This window comes from Solea senegalensis, linkage group LG8 (assembly GCF_019176455.1).
Source record: "Solea senegalensis isolate Sse05_10M linkage group LG8, IFAPA_SoseM_1, whole genome shotgun sequence".
NCBI lineage: Eukaryota > Metazoa > Chordata > Actinopteri > Pleuronectiformes > Soleidae > Solea > Solea senegalensis.
Window position 1 is genome coordinate 10,698,570 of NC_058028.1, and position 16,063 is coordinate 10,714,632.

The following is a 16,063-nucleotide window of genomic DNA, read 5'->3' on the forward strand; positions in this document are numbered from 1 at the left end:
TGGTGTGTTTTTATGCTGGCACTATTAGGATTATAAATATCTTTTTTTAGTCCGTATAAATGGAGTTATAATAATTTATTCTCACTTATTTCTCACCATCAGATATATTCATATACGCGATTAAGAACAATAAATATAGAACAAAGTAACAATAAAAATAAGTTGAAAGAGATAAAACGTCTCTCAGTGTTGCTCCTTCAGTGCATTCATACCCATGATATCCATAATATCCAGCCTACACTCTCGCAGTTAAAGCTTTGGGGACCTTTAAAAATCCATACATACTTTTTTTGACTAGATCGAAAAAACATTTTTTGATTCAAAGAGTAAAAATAATTGTTGTTTAGAATATTGTAGTATTGGTGGATATATAAAATGCGATCTCTTTTTTTTTTACTTGCTTTGTGCTTTGTGTTGTGAGACGCTTCTTTCCAATAGTAATGTTTAATATTTTTCCTTTTTTTACACACTTTCTAATAAATGATAATCAGGCATCATTACTGCATGAATTTAAAAACAGCGTCCCTAATGAAGCACACGGCGTGTAAAGTGCAATCTCAGTATATTGTTAGACTAATCTGTAGAAAGAAAGAAAAAAAGAAACTGCACTTATATTTGGTTTGTTGGAGAAAAGCTCTGAGGACCGAGCGATCAATGCTGCCTGGCAGCACCTACATTTCACACATCAGAAACATTTGCATTGTTTGATTGTGAATAAACCAAGTTTAGACATAAGAGTATTAGCCCTTAGGTGGGCCCTGCGCTTGTCTTTTTTAAATATATATATATGTATGTATGTATTTTTGTTTAGGTCAAAGCAGGGTTATATTTGGAGAAAGTGATATTCTCTATTTACAGAATGAATTCTATTAACCAAACAAGAGGTCACTGGCTGTGGGTAGCATGTTGGGGCTAAGGGAGTGTCTGCAGTTGAACAATGTCAGCGTAACCTCTGCTTTAACCCCACATATGAGTGCTATTGATTCACTCACTTTGAAGAGGTCCTTGAAATTGTTTCGATGTGGAACTGTTGTGGCAGTCTACTGGGGCATCTAAGGCACCGGTCCAAATGAGAATGTCTCCAAGCTGGAGACAGAAAGACAGACAAACTCGCAGAGGTTGTGAAAAAAAGAAACAGAGACAGACTTACAGACAAATGAAAAAAAGGGAGAAAAAGAGTAAAAGAGCTATAACTGCCCCCCAGAAAACTCCTTGTTTCAGAAACAATGACTTTCCCGCTGATACAAAGTGATGCCTGAGCTGTTGCAATATCCATGTCTCTGACAGAACTCAGGGCGTATCAGGCTTATTGCATTACCTGAAAAAAAGGGAAAGGATAGAAATAATCAAAAATGCATCAGAAATAATGCACTTTTCAGACTCTATCCATCATTGTTTCGGCACCCTCGATCCTTTACGAGAAGTGAGTGAGTGGAGGGAGGGGGGCGAGGTGCATGCTCCCGCTCCAACAGCCAAAAAGGAGGATGGGTAATTAAATTGTGTGTCGCTCTCTAAGAACTAAAATGAATGAAATAGATGAATGCTATTGCATTATGCCACAATCGTGACCTGCAGAAAACTAATGGCAGAATAATAGTTTTAGGTACTGGCTCTATTTCTCTGATGGAGACAGCCACTTGAGTGAATATGCAACCATACTGGCAGTCAAAACGGTTTGTCCTCCACCTTGACTATGTAATGGTCTGGCTGTCTTTTAGCAGCATGTGTTTGCCTCTCTGTCTGTCTGTCTGTTGGCCTGTTCTTCAGTGTTCATACTTTTCTCACAGCTGTCTCTCCGTCCGTCCATCCACCCACCATTCTCTCCCAAGCTGTCATGCTCAGATCAACCTATTTACCAGGGCAACATGAAGTCCAAAGTGGCTGAACTGATGTAGTTTTTTTTTTGTTTTGTTTCTGAAGCGAGCAGCCAAACCAGTGGTGTTTTTCTCTCTTCAACATGCCTCCCAGAGATGGGGGCTTGCTTTGTAGTTTGTTGACTGTAAAGAGCTGGTAAAATTGTCCTGAAATCCTGAGCAAAAAGGCATGTAAATAAAAGATCAAACTAGGCCTGTGAGCAGAACCAGCAGCCTGGTGCTCAGTGCAATAACTCACCACGTGTCACCATGTATTAACGTGATGCGTTCAACCGGGGTGGAGAGAGGTAGCCAGGAGCTTTTTCCAGCTGCTCAGTAGTATGGTAAAATCACCTAAGGAGATACAGCATATTCTGCCGTGTAGAAATGGAGCTTATTGAAGCTTTGAAGTGTTGTAAGTTGCTCAACGGGAATCACTTGTTACACAGAGATTAAAGAATCCGAGTTTGCACACACACTGAAGGTGTTTTCTGTTTGAAGCAGGAAGGGGAAAAGTCTTCAATTAGTTTTTAAGCTGCAAAAAACATTAGATTTGATGAATGCTACAACATGGCTGACAGTTCTGTAGCCTCTAATTTTAATTGTTGAGTAGGTCTGTAATAAAAGAAAAATTGTGTTAAGTTCAGTGGGAAAAAATATGCTGTGTAAAATGAATCTGCTCTTCTTAAGAGAAGCCTGGCCAGAAGATGGCAGCACCCAGCTATGGTTTGGCCTCCCCTGATCTCCACTGTGTCCACTGTGCTGTTTCCAATGATGGATAGAGATGTTTCATGGCTGTGTTCACTACACTGTGTAGGTCACTTGGCTGATTGGGGGCCTGGTCCTCTTCCCTGCTCTCTACATTTAAACACGCTGAACCAGTTAACCGCTGCGTTCCTGGATCAGCCTGCAAATCAACAGCTGATCAGCCAAATCGCTCATGACACATTCTGGCAGTGAATACTAAACATAACTTAACAAATAGCTATCTGGGGAAATAAACGAGAAGATGCCAGCCGTCTCAGAATACACAAGTAGACAAATATACATAAACCTTTTAAGTGACTGCTCAAACTTCGCAATAGCCTTGAAGTAAAAGTTGTTTTCCTATTGTTGGATATAAACAGCCAAGGTTTATTTTTGTTTGTATATGCTGGAGGGGGTTGTAACTTTGCTCCCGTTGGCCCTGTTATTTGATTTCGTCTTTTACAAAGGCCACAGTCGGAGCTCATGTCAAAAGAATGCATGCAATAACAAAACAAGCTCGGCTGATAAATACCCTCAGTTCAGTTCAGTGTGTGTGTGTGTGTGTGTTTAAATATGTGAGTGTGTATCTTCAGGGCTGTGCTCTTAGTGATCTTCCTAGAGTGCGTCTGACAGAAACAGACTTACACACAAAACCAAAGCAGCTTGAAACTCAACCCTCTAATGATCTTTAATGATACCTATCAGTAATGGAACACACACACACACACACACACACACACACACACACGCACGTGCTGGTTTTGCATTCTTTGTGTAGACACTCACAGACATAATGCTTTCCCTAGCCCCTTACACTAATCTTAACCATCACAACTAAATGCCTAACCTTAACCCTTCCCCTAACCCTAACCCTAAACCCAGGTCTTAATCATCAAAAAGGCTTTTAAAGTTGTATGGACCAGACAAAATGTTCTCACAAAGATAGGTTTGCTTGACAATGGGTCCACAGACACACACACACACACACATGCTGATGCATTCTTTGTGAGGACGCTCAAAGACATACGGCTTTCCCTAGCCCCTTACCCTTAACCATCATAACTAAATGTTTAACCTTAACCCTTACCCTAATCCTAACAGTAACCCTAAAACCAGGCCAGCTGTGTGTGGCCTACATAAGACATGTATTAGAAGTGAGGACCCTCATTCCCCAGCCCCTTACCCTAACCTTAACCCTAAAACCAGGCCTTTACAGGTGTGAGGACCAGCCGGATTGTCCTCACTTTCCCAAAATGTCCTCACTCACTCACGTATGGTTTTAAACGTTTTTTTTATTGGTCCTCATAAAGCAACATATACATGAATAAACACACACACACACACACACACACACACACGAACCCCTCCAGGAGCAGCAGCACCTTCCCGACTGTGGAATTACAGACAGGCAATAATCAGGTCAGCCCGCAGGTCCTCGGGGATCGGAGGTGTTCATAAACATTCCTGCTGCTCTTTTGTGTTACTTCCTGCGGTAAAACAGCAAATTTCGAGCCAACACAGACTGTAGCGAGTGCGCTGCTTCGCCCCTGGGTACACAGCATCTCTATGTGAAGGTACACACACACACACACACCTTCTCTGGGATATTAAAACACACTCAGGCTTCATGTAGACATATCATCAGAATATTAACCACCTCATTAGCATAAAAAAAGCCTCCTAGTCATCCACATCTGATTTGACATTTGGCATTGAAATCAGTACCTCGACTTAAAATAATATCTAACAGCATTATACATTTCTTTTAAAGACTGTACACATGTGTGCGCATGCATGTGTGTGTGATATTATTTGAGGTTGATACTTGGAGCCAACTACCTCCTCCTCCATGTATGAACCTTCTACAAACAAAAGACCAAAAGAATACAAAGGCATGAATTCAGTGCATGCCTCTTTTTTTTCTTCTTTTTTTTCTTCCAAGGATGCTTTTCAAAGATTTGACTCTTGCTCTGGAGTCAAACAAAAACCTTTCAGTAAATTGATTAGTCTTTTCAAACTTTTCAGGTTTTTCATGCAGCGCAACGTAAAAAGAAAAAAAAGTTAAATATTCCACTTGCTCCAGCTGGAAAGATCACAAACATGAGTTTTTGATCTATCTTTACTGGCGTCACTGACTTGAGGCCTGCTGCAGGTGCACTGGGGGTTGATGACTCTTTACCTTTGAGAAAAAGAGATGTTTGTTTGACAGCTGTATGCTCTTTCTCTGGAGTAGAACTTTTTTTTGCTTTTTGTTGTGTTTGTACATTTGGCATCATCTCATTCTCTGGCAGGTGAGGACACTGACAGAAATACTCCCTGCAAACTAAGATCAGGCAAGATACAAGAGTCATTTCTGGTTAAGCCCATTTCAAACTCTTGCCGCTCCATATTTTACTTCACTTACAGTAACTTTTGTTGTACTCGCTGTCATTCAGCTGGTTCTGTATTGTGGTCTGAAACATTTTCCTAACTGTCTTCTTAATGCACTCAGTAATGGAGTAAGAGTCATTTTTATTTTCATAATCGATTTATCTGTCGATTACTTTCTCAATTAAATATTTGTTGGGTCCATATAATGCCAGAAGATGTCGATCAGTGTTTCTCAAACTGATGACGTTCTCAAATGTCTCATTTTGTCCACAACCCATGATTTTTCAGTTTTGATGATTTATTTGTCAAATGGAGCAATGAAACTAGCACATATTCATATTTAAAAAGCAGAAAAATCAGAGACCTTAATCAATTAATAATAGAATAATCGCTGCATTCTGTGTTCTGAAACTATTCCCTGTGATCAAATACAATGTATGTGCAGGAAGAGTAGACCAAAACATAAAGACATTTTTAAATTCCGTCTAATATTTTTAAGTCAGAACGGTGCAAAATTCCAATAATAGCCCATGAAGAAATTCATATTTATATATTTGAAAGTTAATTGGAGGATAAACCGTTTGAGGTGCGCCGTCTCATTTTCTTCTGTTGTTGATGGCAAATTCCTTTGAGTAATGTTGATGTTTTAACAAATTGGTAGACACCACCATATCACACAAGGACCCCACAAATACAAAACAAAACTTTTTATTATCTGCTATTTTTTATTTATCAGTTATTTATCCAGGAACGTTCCACTGAGATACAAGATCTCTTCTTGCAGTCCTGGTCAAGATAGCAGCACAAACGACAACAAATAGTTATGGAGAGAAAAAAACGAAACAATTTCAGATATAAAACTCACAAAAGATTATAAAAGCTAAAAGGAAGTAATTAAAGCAGATTGAAAAGAGAGACATAATCAAGGTGCAGAAGTGTACTGGTCAAAAAGGCTGTGTAAAACAACAACATGTTTCATTATGATTTCCATAAAACGCCTTTAAAGGTGTTTAAAGAAGGCTGTGTCTATAGTGAAATTATGTATTTACAGCATTTATGTTATTTCAGCATGGATTTTTTTCTTTTAACACATATAGTCACTGATGCGATCTTTTGTCCACTCAGCAGCATTCCCCCCCCCTTTGCCCCTGGTCAACCTGTCCTTCCCTGTAACAGGCAAACTCAGATCTAAATACTGTCCAGACCCTGAGAGCAGTTGGGCTCCTTGTCTCAGTGTCAACAAGTCTCCAGCAGAGCTATGTAAACAGAGCAGCCACAGCACAGGGCAAACTGTCAGGCCCTGATTACCCCCAATCACAAGGAAATATGAAATAAATCACAAGTGATTAGCTCTGCTCTGAGGCTTGGCATCGGTTTGTAGCTGTGGCCAAATCTGAGGGTCAGGTTTAATGCACCATAATAAACAAGTCAGGCTGGCTTTGTTTGTTTGCGTACCAGACTACACAAGGAATATTTAGCTGTTTTGATGATGGAGCTGAGAGGAGATGTGCTGTGTGTGATGAAGAGGCAGAAGGCGTATTAGGTTACTTTACTTACGTAAAAAGTAGCAATAGGAAAATATACGAATGTTCCACAACAAAGTTCTCTAACACCACAATGGTTTCAGGAGTACTGCGTGTGCCAAAGACGGAACAAATCAGGACTCATGAGTCATCATTAAATGATGTCTTCGACTTTCACAAAATGAGATAAAATTATTTTGCAATGTAGAAAACTACTGTAAAAATAAACGTGAAAAAAGTAGCACGAAAATGTGAATATGTGAATACCTTAAGAATAATGTTATATATTTTGTTGTGTAGTGAACTTACATTAGCCACAACATTTCCAACACGCGTGTCTTTTTAGAAGCATCTGTCTCTGCTGTAACTTTGGAAGCAAAACTCCCATGAAACATCTGAATGAGGAAGAACTGCATTGTCTTTTGTTTTTTAATTTTATTGTACATATTTATTACAACTGGATCACCGGTACTCATTGCCGTTTGTGCATTCTGCTGCCGAAGCTCTCAAACGCACAAGAGAACCGAACGAGACAACAAGACAGCAATACCCATGATCCCATGCTGCTTCCCAGTGTCTTCAAACTAGGTCTTTTGTTTGTTTTAAATGAGAGACCCCTCGCGGGAGAAATAACACACTGTGTGTTTAAACGTTATTCTTGAGCAAATTTATAGAAAGAGAGACGATTAAAAAATGAAGAAAGAAGGTCTGTGCAAGTTCGGGCCTGAATCTGACACGGTCTACTGTTGGTGTTGGACTGAAGCACTTGTGGTTGTAGTGTTAAGATGATGAGCAAAGTGTGATAGTCCCATTATACTGTAGTGTGTCACTAAAGTATTATGATTACACAGCTCAGTAGAAAAGAACACTGGCAGTATAGAAACATGTGAAAGCCTGCCCCACACTAGAGGATTTTTAAATCTGACGTGAGTTTATTAAAAAGGTGGGAAACCACAGAGATAACGAATTTTGTAACCGATGTTTTAATCCTGCGAAGGCACAAAGGAGACGATCCAGTCAAGGCGCAGGACCACACACTTGGTGTTGATTTGAGGGCGGAGATTCCAGGGTTTTGGGATCTCAGAGGGATTACCTGAGCGTTGTCAGTTAATAGCTGGCGTCTTCGGATGTTTTGTGCTGAGAAATGCAGATGAAGTCGTGGCTGACAAAGACAAAATGGTTCTAAACATCGGTTCCCTGGTTAACTCGCTCTCATTAGCTATTGCGGCGTTCTGCTCACGCTCCAATCGCTGTTCAATCATAAATATCAAACATGTTTGATTTGAAATCGGGAAGACGGAAAGACAGGTCTGTTAACCCCTCACACTACAGGATAATTTGGCCAGATGATCTGTTCAAATCATCCTTAAATCTGAAGGCACCCACGCCACGACTGTCGGAAGGGCTGGGAAGGCCATTAAGTAGCCATTATTTGTGTGAGAGACGTCTGTTTTTGCATTACTGGTCAGTAGTTCTGTCGCTTTACACAGCAAACAACTTAATACAACTTAAGGTAATATCGCTTCTTAAAAACAGGTATCGTGTGTGTGCAGTCAGGGGTTGCTGTAACATTAAAGCAAAAAAGCTTTAATGAAATGAATGAAGTTTAAGTAAGCACAGACTCTTTGTGCAACTTTTTCAAGTATTTGATCTAACTCAATTCTATCTAAGTAGAGTAGAGGTATGTGCTGCTACCCAAAGAAGATACACTACACAAGCTTCAAGCCTTTGCACAGAAGTTGAAGCATAAGAGAGAGAGAGCAAGAGAATGAGAACACGCATATAGAGAGAGTAAAAAAAAAACTCCAGGGAATTTCTGATTTGCCCCTTTGTTTTAGAGGTTTATTTCACTGCTGGAGCAGAATGTTTACCATCATGACTCAAACCGCTTGTATATCACCTCAAATGACCACTGAAAACATGAAGACATGCACAAATTGTTGACTGAAACTATGTACAACAAAGTTCTTGCATCCTGATTTGAAGCGTGTTTATAGAGCGTGACCTCGCAGGTCTCTTTCTCATCTCAGTCCAAATGTGGTCACACCTCTTCTCCCTCGGTGCCAGCATCTGTCTCCCTCTGACCACTTCTCCCCTTGCCTCACAGCTGCGTTACAAAACGCTTTAAAAAAACATCTAAATTAGAAATCTCTGCCCTGACCAGTGTTATTACAATCTTTAACATGCCAGTAAACACTGATGAAGGCGAGCAGTAATGTGACCTGGATGTGGATTTATGTGGCCCTGTAAATGCCTGGCGAGCTGCTGGGTGGGTTTGTTGATGGTGTGGGCAGACTGGGCTGTTGTCAGCCTCAACACTGTCCTTCTGATCTCTTTCTCTCTCCCTCTCTCCCTCCTTCCCATTGCTAACAAGCCCTTTTATTTCCTTTCTGGGAAATCTGTTCTTCATAATATCACACACAGAGCTGGAGTGGGAAAGTGGGAAGACGCCAAGGCGAGGCAGAGGGAGTGAAACGTAGGAAGTCTTCCAGACAAAAAAAGACTTGATTCCTACCATATTTCCTTTCCATGTGGATGTGGCGTTCTTCCAGTGATGAGGATGAGCTGTGTGTGTGTGTTGGTCAAAGATATAATTGAAGGTTTGTTCTCTCGCTGTTGATGGATCCGTGTTAAACAAAGCAGGCAAAGATGAGATTATACGCAAGTATGGATGAGCTCTGGCACCACCAGAACCATAAGACCATAGACCAAAGAAAAATTAACTAAACAGCCACCCTGAACGGAGATCACATTTTTACAGGATTAGACTGAAATGACCGTTTATTATCTTCACAGTACTCGGGAAGCATGGTGAGGTTTATTGTTCGTTGCATCTCGTTTTGTAATTGAATCCATTTTAGTTGTTAAATAATTCCACTCATTCCACTGCAACTCATACAACAGTTTCAGAGATGATTTACAAAGCTTTTTTTTTTTATCCGTCACCTCTAGGGCTGATGCAGTTAAAACATCATGGGTAAGATTAAGGGATGTTTGTGGTAAACCAATGCTCATCATTGGCAGAATTTGTCAGCCTCGGATGTCGATGGAGAATTAATTGTTGACCCACTGACGCGTCCAAAAAATCCCTATTAAGACATCTTAGTGCCGCTTTAATGTCGTAAATTTTTACCCTTCACACCTGGGAGACGATGATCAGTATGATCATGGTCCATTGTGATATACCAGTATATAAAAAATCAATCATACATTTAGCACAAAGGTATCTTACCTTGTGCTGCTTTGGTTCCAGAAAGAACGCGAAACAAAAGAAACCTAACACAAACCTACTTCAGCCGCGCACGTTATTGGTTATAGACTTGTCTTGTTACTTCTTATTTGGTTATTATTATTACTATTATTTTTTTAAATAATAGGATGCAGACTGAGAACCAGAAAAGTGTACTATGCCATACCCACCCAACATAAAGTATTAATAATCTATTTTTAAGCTACTTTGGGGCAGTAGGTCATATCAGAGTATCACTGTCACCTTATAAAGTTGTTTTTGAAAAAGCACATCAGACTCGTGTGGTAAAAATTAGGCCCAACATTCATTGTCCTTTTAACTCTGTTTTGGTCTCCATCAACTCCTAATTTAACTACTGTCCTATTTAGTTTGCAGCTGGGTATTGTACAGATGATGGGAGCAGGTGTGTTATAACATTTCTTCAGTTGTGTGATGAGTTTCTGTGTATTTCACATGATAGTTATTTGATTTGTTGTAAATACAGAAAGAAAAGTCTTTGTAAAACATCTTTGGGCCGCGTTTGGGACTTTTGAGGGTGAAAAAAATAAAACCCAAGAAGAGATTGAATCTATTGAAAAAAGAGGGCAGGATTAACGATAAAATGAATGACAAGCTTTGTGATGGCAGGAGGCAGCAGCAGCTCAGTGAAGAGCCCAGCATTCAGCTTGACCCTCACTGATCTCTGCTGTCTATAGCACTGAGAACCAAAGGAAGCTGATTCACTCTCAAAAAACACATCACTTGTCAAAAGGAGCTGTCAGACACTAAGGCAGGAAGGCACTTCAATTAGAAGATACAAAAGTAAGCCTGTTATCCTGGATGTGACATTTCTGTTGATCTGGCATTTTTCCTCCAAAAAGAGCACAGAGATGAGAGGGAGAGCAACTAAAGGGGAAAAGAGGAAAGAGACAGATAAGAGGATTTAGGAGTTATAAAACAAGGTTACAAGAAGAACATACATACTAGAAAGTTTCATGTATGTTTTCTATGTTTTCATGTATGTTTTCTATGATTTAGCCCATTACCTACAACCTACATATCCATTACAGCAGCTACAGATTACAGGTGATGAATCACAGTAAAATAATTATGTATTGACATTTGATTTTTCGAAATTCATAATTAGGGATGTGGTTGTTAATGCTGCATTTATAAATGCAGATAATGTTTCAGTGTCTTTCAATTTTTCTTCGCTTTCCACCGTTCTTCCACTTTTCCCTAATGCCTCTCTTCTCCTCTCCTCTCCTCTCCTCTCCTCTCCTCTCCTCTCCTCTCCTCTCCTCTCTGTGTTCCGTGTTCTGTGTTGAGAGCACAACAGTAGAATTTGTTTTGCTGCCTCTCATCAGATTAGTGTTGATTTTTCTGCCGCCAAGCCGCAGTTCAGCAGAGTGGATGAACTTCTTTAACTGTTTATCAGAGGCACATTTACACTGCACCGCTCCGCAGCCTCGCAGTTTGTTACCTGCCATTTACTATGAAATAAAAATCGATGGATGCTGAAATGTGATTTTACGGCTCGCTGTTATTGAGACCAATGATGATTTCCTGTGCAAGAGGATGTCAAATGTCAGTCCCATTGGTGTGCGGTTTTAACAGCAGAGAGCAGTATTATACAGTACAGTAACAGTAGTTTTCAGATTTGTTGGCATAACTGTGGTTGATATTTGTATCCAAAGAAAAAAAAAGAAAAATCTTCCAGTACTGCAACAGCCTTGTGGTCTCACGGTAGTTGTCAGAAATGATAGACAGCAAGTCAAAGTTCAGTATCACATCATATCAGTTGTTGCTGAAGTGACCGTATACTGCACTCCCATATCCCTTCAGACTCTGTCATTTACCAGACTACAAGGGTTTCTCGGCTGCCCACAATAAAAACAGTAGTTAATTTGAAGCCTCTACACTCAAGTGGAGTTCTGTGCCAGACAATGGTGACACAGTGTCCTGTCAGAACAGTAATGACTGAGATTTACACTCTATTATTAGAGCTGGGCCCCCGTGACCTGCCCTCAGAGACTCCTTCCTCTCTAAACCAGATCCAATGAGAAAGAGGACACAGACAGACACCAGATCACAGACCAGCCACAGGATCGCATTCTGATTAGATATAAAATGACAGTGTTATACATGGGCTTATATCAGTAGATGTGTTTCCCATTAGCCTGTTGTAGTTTAATTGTCGGATTTGTGCAGAAAACCACATGAATGGAAACAAAGAAAATCTGAAAAAACCTTGAAAAATCACATTTAAGTTGGTGAATTGATAGCCTAGACACAAATAAGTGCAATGGAAACTGTTGCTGGACAAGAAGAGCAGAGAAAGAGGAATCAGTTAGCAGCATCAGACAGCACAGTACCTCAACACTGTAATTTATACCGTAGTGATCTTTGTCGTTCACTATGCCATTATGAAAGTCTAGTCTTTTGTCAGTGCTGTGTTAGTTTTTGACAACAGAAGCTACTATATTTGGAATAGCAGGGGAAGAGCCTGAGTAAGACATTGTCCACTGCGCTGAAATAAAAAAAAATATGGGAAATGTTATTTTTACCATGTTTCCATCATCATCTGCTAGAAAGTGAGTTTTTCTGAAATAAGCAGTAGTTGGCACATAAGTCCAGGTCACCCCAGAAAGAAAGAAAACAAGGCTCAATTTTATGGCGTAAATAAAGAGCACCGATAACTGTTGTCTCTATGTGGTCTCGTTTTTGTTGCTGCTTCAGTCTCCTCATCAGTCCTCCTCTCACCCACTGTATCTGCTGTATCTGTAAGGACAGTGAACTTTAGAAGTGGGGAGGGACATTTCAGTGACGTGATTTCCTCTTTTATCTGCAACTACATTTTTATCCAAGATACAGTCGATGAAAGGAAAGTTTGTATGTGATTTGTCACTTGTATTTGCTTTTGTTTTTAAATTCATCTCAATGTGACTCCAGAATCTCTGTCAATAGCAAAAGTGTACATTTGTGTCAGATGTCTGTATACACAGTTCCCAGACTCAAACAAGCACATTATGGCCTCACCAGGTGTGTCTGGAGAATCTCTTTGGTGGCTACAAAAGGGCAGGGAAGAACACTGCAGATTTATCCTTCAGTTGTACATAACCATACATGTTTGCACACACACACCAACACACAAACGCACTCGACTTGAAAGAGTTGTAAGCTCCAGGGGTGTGATGGTTGTGGGAGCACAGGGTCTGCAGACACTGGAGGGACAAAAGGGAGGCAAAAGGAACAGTAACGAGGGAGACATATGGGAGGGCAGGGTGCGAGGAGGACAGGGAAAAAAAGGTCCACTGTATCAGCAGGCGGTTCAGAGCCGCCTGGCAATGTCACCGTGTCATCGCCATGGGAACACTGAGCTCGCAGACTCTTCTGGACTAATAGGCAGTTGTCAAGGCAATGATAAGATAAATGCTGTGTTTGATGGAAACATAGAGCGATGAGCGTGATGGGCACCAAGAAGCCTAAACAATCAGCATAAAGCTGCCGAGGGGAGAACCGTAGGGGCGGAGGTGTGGGTGTGAAAGGTATGAGTGAGAGACATAGACAAGATAGAGGTGGTGGAGACAGGGTAAGGGGAGAGACAGAGGATGGACTCCCACTGGACAGACAACGTCAAAGCTCTCACTCTCTCTCTCTCTGTCTTGCTCTCCTCTGTTCGGGTCTGTCTTTGTATGCCGGGCCTGTTGGCGTCTTTCTCTTGATTTCTTGCTTCATTCCCCCTCTTGCTATGTGACCTGCACACAAACACTTGACTGTAGAAACAATCTAAACCTGCTGCTATGTGTGCATGCTATGCTCATGGACCCACACGTGTGTGTGTGTGTGTGTGTGTGTATAGGGGGAGGGGGTATGTGCTTATCTAATGCTCAGGATTGAATTCAGTTAGCCCCAGTGGGATTGGGTTAGGAGATGTCAGAAAGATAGATGGGCATCATGCCACAACACCGCAGCCCCCCCAGATCCCTTAGATTGTTTTGCATGTGTGTGTATGTGTGTTTATCATACGTGTATATGCTCACATAGCACATCACACCCATCTACACATGAGGCCAAAGCATTTTGCAGGTCATATGTGTTTTGCTACACAAAACAAAAGGGTGATCATTTTGTGTGATCGTTTCCAGATAGAACATGTACATTATACAAGATGGTCTTTTCAGTTCCCATCTAAAGAAATGGTCACGCACATACCGTGTGTTGCATTATTAGTACGTGTCGCACAATTTGCACCGCGAACAGTGCTACCGTGGACTGTGGCTTTTTCACCCAGGTTGATTGATGTGTCCTTGGACTCTAGTAGCTGTTGAACCCGTCTCACTGATCTTTGTTCCTGAGGAGAGTTCCTCTGTTTGCCCCAAGGATGTTCTCTCATGATGAAAACTAAAGGCACTTCCAGCTGTAATCTAATGTTCCATCAAGAAGAGGTCGAGTAGAAGCAGAAGCAGCTTACTGTATATCTCGATGTAAACGTGTGCATTTAAACGCTGAATCACTTAAACCTCCAGTTTTTGGCTTCTGATTGGGCCCTCCTGACAGTTTGTGGTCATATATTGATTTGTCCGCAGTTGTTCAACATGTGATGTCTCTTTCTCAGTTGTCTTTGTGCCACCGTTTCACACATATGCATACACACACACACACACACACGCGCATGAAGTCGTGTGATCACAGCTCTGAAGGATATCACAATTTAAGTTCAAACTCTCTGGATCTTATGAAAGGTTTATGACTTAGACATAGGTTGTGGGTTTCTTTTGTCTTTGTCACACACAAATGCACTCAAACAAACACACAGACTACTTATATGGGTGTGTATGGTCTGTATGATCTTTTCTCCAGAGAGTCTGATGGAGTCTGATGCCCTGCAGTAATGGCTAGCCATACCTGGTCATAGCAGCCTTCTCATTGCCTCAGGCAACTGCTAAGCAATTCCACTCTGAATACAATGGGCTGCAGGCACAGGTACACACACACACACACACACACACATGCACACGCACACACGCACACTTCCAACAGACCTCTTTCAAAGCTTCTGTCCAGTAATGAATTTCCAGACCTTGGAAAGCTCCTTCTGATACACTTCAAACAGGTACTAACAAAAAAAGACAGACGACTCCTTCATCTTGCCCTGCCTCCACTGTCTGCATCTCTTTCGCCTCATGAAACCCAGACAAGCGCATTTATGCATCAAGACCACCAAAATCCATGGCATGTGCCTGCACATATTCCTCACGTCAATTTGAAGAATATGAAAAGCTGTTCCTTTGTTGGACAATCTTTATGACTAACCCTTATGTACAGTATCTCCCCGTCTCTCTCCCCTGCTTCATCCCTCCCCTCTCCTCAGCACCAGGATTTATTTTTACTTATTTGCTGTTTGACACTGGCTAGTTGTACAAAGGAGTGAGTCGCTGAAATAACAGGATTCACATATAAAGACATGCCAATCACAGGCTTCAGTGAAGACAGAGAGAGGGACAAGTGAGGTGCAATGGCAGCCTCTCTAACCATCGTTTTGAAAAGGGAATACCTTTCTGTCACACTCACTTCACGTCTGCCAGGTCATCCAGTTTGAGTCAGGGAATGGAGACACACACTGTCACACACTCAGATACCCACACTAAGCATCTCACGAAGGTGGCACATGCTTATAACGAGCCAGCTCACATTTTTCAGCTCATAATTTGATCTAAATTGGATGATTTTGCACCTCATATTTTAAGTGCAATGCCAATATTCTTGCCAATGCAGAAGTTAAGGTGGCTGTATGTCTGACTCACAAGTAGCAGACTGGACTTTCCATCCTGCCACTATTAACAAACAAGACTTTTAATGTAAATGAAGGTTGTTTTGATTCCCAGTTTGACCAAGGCCCCTCTCTCTGTCAGGAGTCTGCATGCTCTCCTCTTGGCTCTGTGGGATAAAGTTTGGTGAATATAGGTGTGAATGTGAGTGTGAATCCTCTGCATTACATCTAGAAAAGTTTTTATTTTGTTTTTATTTACAGTGAGACGTGTTCAAAGTCACAAGTGTGCCATAAAACACCCAGCGGACAACAGAAGAATCACCGTCAATGTCACCGTGAGTACAGTTTTTTTACCTTTAACCTCAGTCCCTCTTTCAAAGTCAGCAGCTACGGAAAGATTTTAGATTGCTGCTTGAATGGTGCACATCGCAATGTCATGCTGGAAAAGGTGCAGAACAGTGCAGAATGGTGCAGAACAGTGCTGACTCAGTGATCATCCATTTGGCATTTTTACATTACTGCTAATAAATGCCAGACCTGAAAAAACAAATGTCATTTGACCTGTTGG

At 41.1% G+C, this 16,063-nt stretch overlaps 1 long non-coding RNA gene across 1 annotated transcript; it reads left to right on the forward strand.

Annotated features, from left to right (window-relative positions):
- The first annotated feature begins 4,062 nt into the window (after positions 1 to 4,062).
- LOC122773661 lies at positions 4,063 to 15,814 on the forward strand. The gene is made up of 3 exons (XR_006360907.1): positions 4,063 to 4,174; positions 14,586 to 14,708; positions 15,757 to 15,814. It is a non-coding gene; the product is annotated as an uncharacterized LOC122773661 (long non-coding RNA).
- The last annotated feature ends 249 nt before the right edge of the window (positions 15,815 to 16,063 follow it).